Consider the following 12,235-nt stretch of genomic DNA (forward strand, 5'->3'; position numbering starts at 1 on the left):
TATTTGTCATGTTTTAGTAGTGATCATTGTAAATACTACGATGAGCTATGTTATAAAGCTCCATGGGCAGGATGTTTTTTTTCAGTAGTCTTATTGGTTATAGGTGTCATTGAACACCGAGAATGGTTTCCCCCAAGGGGGAGGTTTCTGTAACAACCCTAGTTAAAAAATCATGTAAAATATATAAGGCCATGATTGATGGGACACGTATTCCAAACTGAAAGGTGGGGAAAACATCCTAGAATGTGTTCATTTTGGTTTATTATGGGTAAGGAAATTCGCAAAGGCTTTGGAAAGGCAAGAGGCATTAATTGGCATTTTATTTATGAAAATAATGGAAATTAGGAGAAAAGGGAGGTGAAAGGTCATAAGTTGTGTGTGAGGTGGAAAATGAAGAAAATAGAGGCCTCATTGATAAAAAGGCTTCTAAGGATCAGTGGGTAGACTTGTTCAATGTAAGCTTGGTCAGTTCAGTTTTGGTGGAGCTCTCTTCTAATCTCTCTCTTTCATAGCCTTGGATACTTAGAGTTTTCTTGGAGCACTCTTGGAGAGTGTGGCATACTTGGAGTTTTGGAGTAAGAAGGCAAAGGAAGAGCAAGAAAGTGCAACAGGACATCGGGATTAGCAGCTACATCGGGTTTTTCTTGCAAGTACAGAGTTTCATGTATGTTTTCCTCACTAGTTTCGACATGCATAACACATGCATGTGGTTTCTTGGTTATGATTTGTCATTGGCATGGAGGATTTTCCTAGATTGGCAATGGATTTATCTAGCCTTTCCATTTCTTGGATAGTCATTGTGTTGTGGGTTAATTTATTTGTGTTTTTGGTTGGTTCTCATGTTTCCTTTAGCTTGGGTTGAGTTATTAGTTCCTGGAGCCTTGTTTGGACAAACGCTCTGGAAGCCCTATAATGGCTTGGGCTGAGTTATTAGTCCTGGAGCCTTGGTTGGAAAAAAGCTTTGGAAGCCCTATAACAGCTTGGGTTGAGTTATTATTCCTAGAGCCTTGGTTGGACAAATGCTCTAGAGCCCTTGGTGGGTTGAATTACTAGTCCTAGAGCCTTGGTTGGACAAAATGCTCAGGAGCCTAATAGCAGTTGTGGGTTGAGTTACTAGTCTTGGAGCCTTGGTTGGACAAATGCTCTGGAGCCTGAAAGCAGTTATAGGTTGAGTTACTAGTCCTAGAGCCTTGGTTGGACAAATTCCCTAGAGCTCGATAGCAGTCGTGGGTTGAGTAACTAGTCCTGGAAGCCGGGTTGGAACAAACGCTCTAGAGCCCTAGAAGGCTTGGGTAGAGACCAATCTAGTGATGTTTTTGTGATTTCCCACTGTGAGGTGGAATCACTATTTGATGCGTTGAGGTGGATGGCCTCTAGAAGCCCTGGATGGTTTTGGATTGATTTTTTCTATGAGATCCCACATTCATGCTTGGAATATGGCATGGGGGTGAATGGCTGAAGAGATATTTGACTCAGCCATTCTATAGTTAGGTGCAACGTGGAAGTCCCATCCCAGGTTTGTATTTTGCATCATCTATATGAGGTATTTATCCTTGCATTTCTATGATTATTATACTACTTATATGTGGTTATATGGTTGTGATTTTATTGGTATTTATTCTGCTACTATGCTGGTTATATATGTTTTTTATGACAGTAGTTATGTATGTCTCTAATCATGTTTTCACTAGTAAGTGAATAAACAATGTATCTATGACCTAATGGATGAAATGGAAGTTGATGTGTTGAGGCATAAATGATTCTTAGTGATTCTCAGCTAAGTATGAGACCCCTATGCTCAGATTTGTTATTTACATCTGTAGATTACATATTCGTGATATGTTTGACGAAATTCTTGGCATGGCTAGTAGGGGTCTAGTCAAGGTCTTATTCAAGTAGTTGCATTTGTAGTGTCATTTCTCTGTTATTTCACTGCTATGAAGATGTCATTCAATTTTGGGCAATGACCTAGGCTCTGGGCCTGAAAAAGTTGCTCAAATCCTGGGGACATTGGCACAACACTGAGCAAAATAATCCCTAGACGCTGGCACGCCTATAGCATGAGAGTGTCCAAAGCCTCCTGGACGCTGACAGGCTTATAGTATGAGAGCACCCGGGGATCAAGTGGTCCAAAATCTCAATGGTACCCAGGGGCTAGTTGGCAGCAAGGTTGGGTTGGTCCCTGAGGGTCCTAATGTTGATGTTGAATGTCTACATGGTGTGTTTTCGTTGGTTCCACTTCCTTAATGTGACTTAAGAGGTCGAATCATATCATAATGGTCACTCGTTGCATGTGTACCCCGGCTGGTCAGTTTCTTAGGTAGATGTGGGAGAAGAGTCTTACACAAAATCTGTATCAGTCCATACCACCCTCAATCAAGGCTTATATACGTACAATCTAACAATCATAAAAGACTTGAAATAGTTGATTATCAAAACCCTTTAAATAGAAAGACATAATAAAAGTTAACCTAGAGTTAGAATCTAACAAATTATATGCACAAGCATCTAACCCAAGCGTACACAGGCATCTAACCCAAGCATACACAGGCCTAATTGAGGCTTCATCCAAGCATGGGCCTAAATTTATTGTATTGAGGTACATCTTGTAATATAAATTCAAAAAGAAAAAGAATAAATCACAAAGTATGTGGAAACCTTTCGAAACCAAAACCATGTAGTTTTCTCTTTGAAAAATATAGATAAGTCTCATATTGACCTACAAGCATATAGGGCCAAAGTTATAAATTCTCGACCCTATAACAAAACCCTAGCTATCAAATGGGACAAACCTTGAATAAAAAGTACGTGAAGTACAAATATTTAAAAAAATACTTTGCAATAAATCAAAGAGCATAAGAGCTCATCATATGTCGGTGCTTCGGAGAATAAAAGACCATAAAAGAGAAAGGAAAACCCCAACCATGCAAAAAGGTAGATTAAGGGATAAACCATTAGACATATACGTTTATAGTCAAACTAATGAGTATTTCCCTTAGGGTTAAAAAGATACGAAGTGGGTTACGAAATTACCTTACCAGAAATTTGCAAAATCCACAAGAACCCGGTAGTCGTGACCATAAATCGTGGGAACTATGGCTGAAAATCGAAGGAAGACATTTATTCTTGAGGGAAAGGTTTTCTTATTTTCCAAATATAAAAAACTTTATAGGCTTTGAGTAATAGTGTGAATTTTTTATGGGAAATTATAAAAAATGCAGTTGAATCCAAAAATGATATTTAATATAATGCACTGTAAAAACCTATCAATACTTAAATTATAAATAATATAAAAAAATACAAGAAAGAAAATCTCATGAAACAAACTTATAAATTACACCCATAAAACCATTTAAATTGAAATTGATATACATTCCACGAAAATGTTGTGCCAAAAAGTTGAAAAGCTCTGAAAAGGGTAATGGCTAAGTTCATACCGCAGAAATAGATGGCTAAAGCACCAAGAGAAAAAGGAAAAAATTCCTTCACTAGCTGGCATGCAAAGCTCTAATGGAAAAACTGACGGCGTAAATGACGCTAAGTTCGGAGGAGGAGGGGTGGTTACCCTAACTTCCAAAGGAAAGTTATGACCACTATTGAGTTGCAAACTTTAATCCTGACTGTTCTCTCCTAGATTAATCATGTGGTTGAGGTGAAGTGTATATCCTGGAGGTTATCCACGTAATTAGAAAGGCACTAAGAGTGGACACAATAATGTTATTTCCAAAGTAAGCAACACACAAAACATAATCCAAGGTTCACATTAGCCCAATTGCCACTTATGAGTGTTGTCCTTGGAGTGAATAATGTTCAATACTAGTAAAGGGTCATGAAATACTAATTATCAAGGAAAATTTTAGGGGCTAATATTTGCAAATGGGATAATTTTCCATGTTTTTTTTCAAGAAAAGATTCATTATTTTCCTTTTTCTCTATAAATGATTTGCCCAAATTTTATAAGATAAAATTATTTTATCTTAAAAATTGCCAAAATTATATAGGGACCATATAAAATCATTATAAATTTGAATATTTTACAAAAAATATCACTAAACATTTTACAATTTTCATAATAAGTACTAGTAAGATTCGCCAAAGTTTCTAAACTTTAAGAAAATTTTCCATCCTTAAAATTTTCCCTGATAATTATGTGAATGTATAGATATATTGTAACATAGGGTAAGTTGTCAATTCCCTAACAACCTATTTTAACATATTTCCCAATAATACCAAAGGCCTACAAGGCCTTATAGATTAAGAAAAAATAAATAAAAAAGTTAACGAAACTATTTATGTCAGGTTCCTAGTGTAGAATCAATTTTCTTAGCAACAAAAGAATAATGGAACTTGATAAAAACGTTAATTATATTTTATTCTCCATTTTATATATATATGAATTTGTTAAATAAGTATGGGGTATATTACAGTGCATTTTTAGAACAAGGTTGGAAGGTCAAGCAACTCTAGACTTAGGAAGTGTAGTTATAGCTACAGAAGAGGGAAGGATCGAGTATATCAATGTTGTAAATATCACTTCATCAGTTAATGGATACATTGTACAAACAGAAGGACAAATTCTAGTGGATGGTGTGGTTATAGTAGAGGGGGACTTTCTTTCTGAAAAAAAAATATTTTAGTAGCTTATATGCCATGGGAATGATACAATTTTGAATACAAAACACTCATTAGTGAATGTTTGATATATGAAGATATGTATACCTCTTTCCATATTGTAAGATAAGTAATTGAAATTTGTATGATGATCCAAGGTCCTGAAAGAACTAGAGCAATACCTACTTTAAATGCTCATTCACTTTACCATTTGGAAAAAATTGGTCGTGTAACAATAGGATTTTGGATAGAAACAAGTGATGTTTTGGTAGGTAAATTAATGCCTCAAACAACAAAAAGAATTATTATGTGCAATAAAAAGAAGATTATTACAAACCATATTTGATATTAAAATATCCATTGCGAAAGAAAATTGTCTCATAATACCTATACGTAAAAAAATCAAACTATTAATACGCAATGAATGAATAAAATAGATTATTCTAATAATAATGCAGAAACAAACTCCACGCATATTTATCATGAAGTGTAAGATACAAATAAGTAATAAAATAATTAAAAATTAATGTGAAATGAATCAATAAAATAGATTTTTCTAATAATAATGCATAATAATGCTGAAATAAACTCCACACATATTTATCACAAAGTGTAAGATACAAATAAGTAATAAAGTAATTAGAAAACATGGTAATAATGGTATCACAAAGTGTAAGATACAAATAAATAATAAAATAAATAGAAAACATGGTAATAATGGTATTATTAGTCCCTGCCATCTGGCAATGGCCAGGGACTATAGGAATCGAAATGTCGTTTTTAGCATTAAATTGAGTTGCTTATCATCCCAAATAAGTAGCTACTATGACGAATAACCAAACTTTTTGAACAACAATCCATTTGATCGTCTTATTTAGCCTCTTCCCGAGGCGGGGAGGCTAAAAACATACGGTTATATCATATTTGCGCTTCACATTTAGAAATTTAAAAATTTAGCTTGCAAGTAATGCTAGCATTAAATCAAAAAATCAAATGTCAATCATAGTATAATGTCAATCATAGTATATTTCTTTAGTATACTAAGAGAACAAGCATCTCATTGTCTCTACATGTACAACTGCCACGGCTTCGTCGACAATTGCTATGGCTTCGACAACTGCTATGGGTTTTTCCAAGTGTCCTGATCCATTGAAGTTATGACCTTTAGAAAACTGGATAAATTCATTCTAAAAACCTCGGCGAAGCATGCAATTGCAGGAGTGGGAGCAATGGAGAAGTGGCAGAAATGGAGAGAGCACTAGTTCCTATACCACGTTTTTGAGAATGAAGTTGTGCGGCACCTTTCATTTGCACCTGCACCACAGAAGACAAGGTATAAAACTTATCAACCTGCACCACAGAAGACAAGGTATAAAACTTATCGGTGTCATTGAACTTTACGAGGTTCATAGCTAACAAACCAACTTTATTGAGATCACGGGGTACATTCGATTATGAGATTCAATCCTGGAGAGAGATTATTCCTCATTACCTCTCTGCTCGTCCTTATTACCTCTTTCCTCGGGGTTCTGGAACATTTAAAGAGGGAGAAATAGCTACTGGGGGAGATGCTATCGGGAAACAACTAATGGGTTTGGATCTGCAAATGATTATAGATCGTTCACATATGGAATGGAAGAACTTGGTGGAATTGAAATGGAGTAGATTGGAAGAGAACCAAGAATCTACTGTGGATAGATGCGAGGATGAAAAAATTAGAAGAAGAAAGGATTTTCTGGTTGGACGCATGAAATTGGCTAAACATTTTCTCCGAACAAATATAGAACCAAAATGGATGGTCTTATGCCTATTACCAGTTCTTCCTCCCGAACCGAGGCTAATCATTCAATTAGGTGAAGGTGGACTTATTACCTCGTCAGATCTAAATGAACTTTATTGAAGAGTTATCAATCGGAATAATACTCTTACAAATTTATTAGCAAGAAGTGGATCTGAGTCACTTGTTATTTATCAAACAAAATTGATCCAGGAAGCCGTAGATGCACTTCTCGATAATGGTATCTGCGGACAACCAATGAGAGACAGTCATAATAGGCCTTATAAATCGTTCTCAGATGTGATCGAAGGCAAAGAGGGAAGATTTTGTGAAAATTTACTAGGCAAACGAGTTGATTATTCAGGTCGTTCCGTTATTGTGGTGGGTCCCTTTCTATCATTGTACCAATGTGGATTACCCTCAGAAATAGCAATAGAGCTTTTTCAAGCATTTTTAATTCGTAGTCTCATCGGACGAAATATTGCTCCCAACCTAAGAACTGCTAAAAGTATGATTCGAGATAAGGGACCCATTGTATGAGAAGTACTTCAAGAGGTTATGCAAGGACATCCCATATTGTTGAATCGAGCACCTACCTTACACAAATTGGGAATACAAGTGTTTCAACCTATTTTAGTAGAAGGACGTGCCATTCGTTTACATCCATCAGTTTGTGGGGGATTTAATGCAGACTTCGACGGAGATCAGATGGCTGTCCATGTACCTTTATGTCTGGAAGCTAGAGCAGAAGCTCGTTTACTCATGTTTTCTGAGACAAATCTTTTGTCTCCAGCTATCGGGGATCCTATTTCTATACTGACTCAGGATATGCTTCTTGGACTTTATATATCAACGGTCCAAAATAGTCAAGGTGTTTATGGGAATAGGTACCATCCGTATCACTCGGAAAATAAAAGCTTTTCTTGTAAGAAACCTTCCTTTTATAGTTATGATGATGTGCTCAGAGCTTACCGATAGAAACGAATTGACTTATACAGCCCCTTATGGCTCCGGTGGGGGGAAGTGGATTTACGTATCATTACCTCAGTAAACCAAGAAGCCCCTATCGAAGTTCAATACGAATCTTTGGGTACTTTCCACGAAATCCATGAACATTATCGAATAAGAAAAGGTAGAATGGGAGAAATCATTAATATATACATTCGGACAACTGTTGGTCGCACTCATTTCAATCGAGAAATGGAAGAAGCCATACAAGGGTTTTCCTGTTCTGAACACCCAAATAAATCACTACCAGCTCTCAGGATCTAATGTTATTAATCTTATGATTTTTTCATTATTGCGGATATAGAGATCGAGGAAGCCTTCGAATAACCGGCTTGAACCCATTGCTTAATCCTGCTCATGAAAATATGGAGATTTTTCCTTATGAAGGAACGAACTAGATTGCCCTTTGATAATTTGCCATTTTATAATAAAGTGATATATAAAACTGCCATTAAAAAGCTTATTAGCAGATTAATAGATCACTTCGGAATGACATATACATCACATATCTTGGATCAACTCAAGACTTCGGGTTTTCAACAAGCTACTGATACAGCTATTTCATTAGGAATTGATGATCTTTTAACAACGCCTTCCAAAGGATGGCTCGTCCAAGATGCGGAGCAACAAGGTTCTGTTTCAGAGAAACAGAAGTTGAAACATTCTCAACCAGATGTTCCTCCAGTTACATGTATTATCTCAGACGGGGTTGCCTCCTTTCCACAGAAAACTGTGAGGAAGCTCGGAGTTCCGAGAGTATCCTTCTTGACAGCCAGTGCTTGCAGTTTCTGCCCTTTCTGCGTTTTATCTCTGCAACACTAAAAAGAGCATATCTTCCGCTTATCGCAGCTTCTCTTCATGAATTTCAGAGTCCACAGTCGTCTTCTTCTCAACTGTGTGTAGGGCTTCAGCATACACTCATCTCTTCTGCCCCATCGAAGCTCTGCCCCATCGAAGCTCAGTAGACTTCACGGAAGTGCACCAGACCTTTGGGGAACACGAACACGTCTCCCTTCTCAAGCGTTTTGCTGAACAATTTATTGGCAGTGGTGATAAAGCCGACTGAGAGAGTACCCTCGATGACCACCAAGATTTCTGTGGCCCGCGGATGAGTGTGAGGGGGATTAAGGCCGAGAGGAGCAGCGAAATCAATCCGAGCCATGGAGATTCCCAAGGTGTTTAAGCCTGGTATCTGCATTACATTGGCTGCAGTGACGTTGGATCCCATCATGTTACTTGTATCCCCTGCAACATTTAAGCCCCTGAACATGAAGTCATTTGCGGTAACCATGCTTGCATCCTTACACGGGAACCCGTTCACATTAACTGCAATTACAGTCAAATAAACATATATATATGATCAGATTATATTATTATTCACATCGCATGAAACGAATCAAAACCCTCCATCATGAGCTTGAGCTCATCCAAGCACCAACTCGATTCGGCATGAAAGAAAATAGCGTCAACTTTAAACAGACAACATTCACTAATCTCAACAACTGAAACTGTGCTATCAGAGCAAGAGTCTAGTTAAACAGACTCACTTGGATGTATATCGAGAACATTACCGTCACCTGACTGTTCTTGACTGTTCAGATCATGCACGAAGGACGAACTGGAAGGACTCAATTCAGCAGCTGTAAGCGATTCCCTCTGAACTGAGCTATTCGACCACAACAACACGTAATTGCGGTTACCCTGGCCTAATGGTAAATGCATGCACTGCTACTGACACGTGAAATGCATGCAAAAGGCAATATTTGTGTGTTGGAGTAGTCGAATCTTGACGCGCGCTTGCCTCGATGCCCGTAATGCTTTCGTATCATAGCTTTAAAAAAAATGACATATGGTCTTCCCTCTTAGCTTAAAAAATAAGACCTTTAATAATCTTTTGATCAACCTATATCAAACTTTTGAATAAATGTTTCAAACACTTCAAACTTAAAACCTCCAGCGGCGGCTACAAGTACAACTCTTTTAAAGACTTTTCAAACCTCTACGTTGGCTCTCAACAGTTGCGCTCTGTCACTACTTACGATGGTGTGGAAGCGGCTATAGATGCTACTCACACCGGCTAGGGCTACGGCCTTCTGCTTCTTATTTGGACGACTCCTAGGTCAGCGACAATGGCAACGGTTGGGGTTTCTCATAGTGGCATTAACTACCCCGTTCTTCTAGCTCCGGCATGTTGGGATTCTGCACAACTGACAGGTTTAAAAACGCTCAGCGAACTCTCCTTACGTTGTTTTTGGTCCAAATGAGCTCAGTTACTGCGACTTCTTCCTCGGACCAAACATCAACCAGCTTATTGCTGGGCTTCAATAAAATAAAAAATACGTTGTAGCGATATAGGCTCTTAGCAGTCTTTATCAACGAACAAGGGAATCACGTCACCAATATGAAGAAGTTGAACATGATGAAGATGTAATCCTACTAAGCTTACAAAAAAAATATTATTATTAGTTTGACAAAAATAGGAAAAATGAATATCAAATAGTTTCTTTATTTTTTTATTTTATTTTATTAAAAATATGATTATTATTAATAATTGTTTTATTTTTATTTTTATTTTTATTATATTATATTACAATTCATAATAATTTAATTTTAAAATTATAATTAAACTAAATATAGTTTTGAGGATTAATTTAAGTAGTTAAAGTTTCTTTGCTATTAAGAAGTCACGAGTTCAATTCTTCTTAATACCCTAAAAAATATCAAATTAATATATCTACTAAAAATTATAAATTAATAATATTTTAATCATTTAAATATTGAAAGGAAAAAAAATAACAATTAAATCATTTAAAGCAATAGAAATCTAAATCCTTTTATAGATTTGTACGTAGTAAAACAAAATAAAAATAAAAGCTCCTTTTAATTAATGTCAAACATAATTAAGACAATAGAAATCTAGATCCCTTTATAGATTTGTAATTAATAAAACAAAATAAAAACTCCTCTGAGTTAATGTCAAACCTAATTCTTCCCCATGGTGGATCATAGTCTCTAAGAGTTTAAGAAACTAGAGAAATATCTTCAATTAAAAGGAAAAAAATCATAAAATGAAAATTTTTATTAATAAATTAAATACGATTCTAACTAATAATGAAACTGTATTTTGGTCAAAATCTAGGAATATAATTTCTAGTAAGATTGTGATTTTTAATCTAAAATGCATTTTGAATGAATAAATAAACTCAATGCCATCACAAAATCTTCTATTAGATTTTGGGCAAAATTAATCAAAAAATATGGAATCATTTCATCTATTGATTAAACTAGACGTTCCTTAAATATGTCAATGGAATTTTGTTAAAATTGGCAACTAGGGCCAAACTCCATGTGTATCATCTTATTAATGGAAGTTGATATTTTTCTTGGATCCCCCTCATTGAGAAGTGTAGGATTGATCTAAAGATCATCTGATTCTGATAAGTATTCATGGAGATATGAATTTATTTGTGTTATGGGACAATTCGTCAAGGTCGGCTAGCAACCAAATAAACTCCACTTTTGCTCAACATTTTAGTATAAATAGAGGTGGCCTTCAAGTCATTCCAACACACTTGGAATCTCTTCCTCTCTACTTGTCTTTGGGTTTTAGTAGGAGGAGAGACCCTAAGGGATAACGTTGCCCTAATCCAGAGGGGAGAAGTCGGAACTGTAGGGAAAAGCCGGAACTGTCGAAACTACAGGGAATTGCTAGAACTGTCGAAACTGCTGGGAAAAGTCGGAACGCCCAGAAAAAGATGGAATTGTCGAAAATAGTCGGAATTGTTGGAATTTCCAGGATTGTTGGAACTACCAAGAATAGCCAGAGTTACCGGAACTGCCAGAATTGTCGAGAATAGCTGGAATAGCCAGAACTACCGGGAATAGCCAAAATTGCCAGAACTGCCAGGAATAGCCGAAATTGCCGAAACTTCCAGGAACTGCCAGAACTGCTAGCCGAAATTGTTGGAACTGCCGGGAACTGTCGGAACTACTAGAAAAGCCATAGCTACCCGGAATAGCCAAAATTGCTGGAACTGCCAGAACTAGCTAGAATTGTCAGAACTGTCGGAACTGTTGGGAATATCCCAAACTGTCAAGAACAGCCAGAACTGCTGGAACAGTCGAGAAAGCTAACGCAGAGGGCAAAAGCCAGAACTGTCGAAACTGTCGGGAAAAGTCGGAACTGTCGGGAATAGCTGGAATTGCCAGAACTACCAAGAAGAGCCGAAATTGCCAAAACTGTCAGAATAGCCAGAGCATCTGTCTCCGAAGGAGAGCAGCATGCAAGGGACAACTAACTAACATTGGAACAGTTGTATGGTACTTAGCAGCAAATACGCCAAGCATGCAATGTTACAGCTAGCATGCAACAGCAAGCATGCAAAGGACAACAAGCAAGCAAGATGCAGCCAGCACATAGGTCAGTATGGCAACATGGTGCAGCAATGGCACATAATGCAGTACAGTGATGGGTACAGTCATGATTAATGAAACATGATGAGATGCAACATAGTGATGATGGGTGTAGCATGTTGCAGCGCGGTGAGGTGCAACATGATGACGAAATGCAACACAACGATAGGTGAAGGAGTCACCTTGGAGAATCAGTTGAAGCAACATGTCTTCAACTGATCTCATGTATCATCATCTTAGAGATGATCTATGCTCTTATCTAGATAAGTCAAAGTGTTGAATTCTATTGTAAACGTACTATCTCTCTCTCTGTTGAACTATTGAAGAACATATAAGAAGAATTGATCAAGGGTTTCCCCACATTGGGGTTTTTCCCGAGCTAGCGCCACATCTTGTGTCCTCTTGTCTTTGCTTATCTTCTGCGAT

This window comes from Pinus tabuliformis, chromosome 5_1 (genome assembly GCF_031772625.1).
Source record: "Pinus tabuliformis cultivar Carrire ecotype Pingquan chromosome 5_1, CPIR1, whole genome shotgun sequence".
NCBI lineage: Eukaryota > Viridiplantae > Streptophyta > Pinopsida > Pinales > Pinaceae > Pinus > Pinus tabuliformis.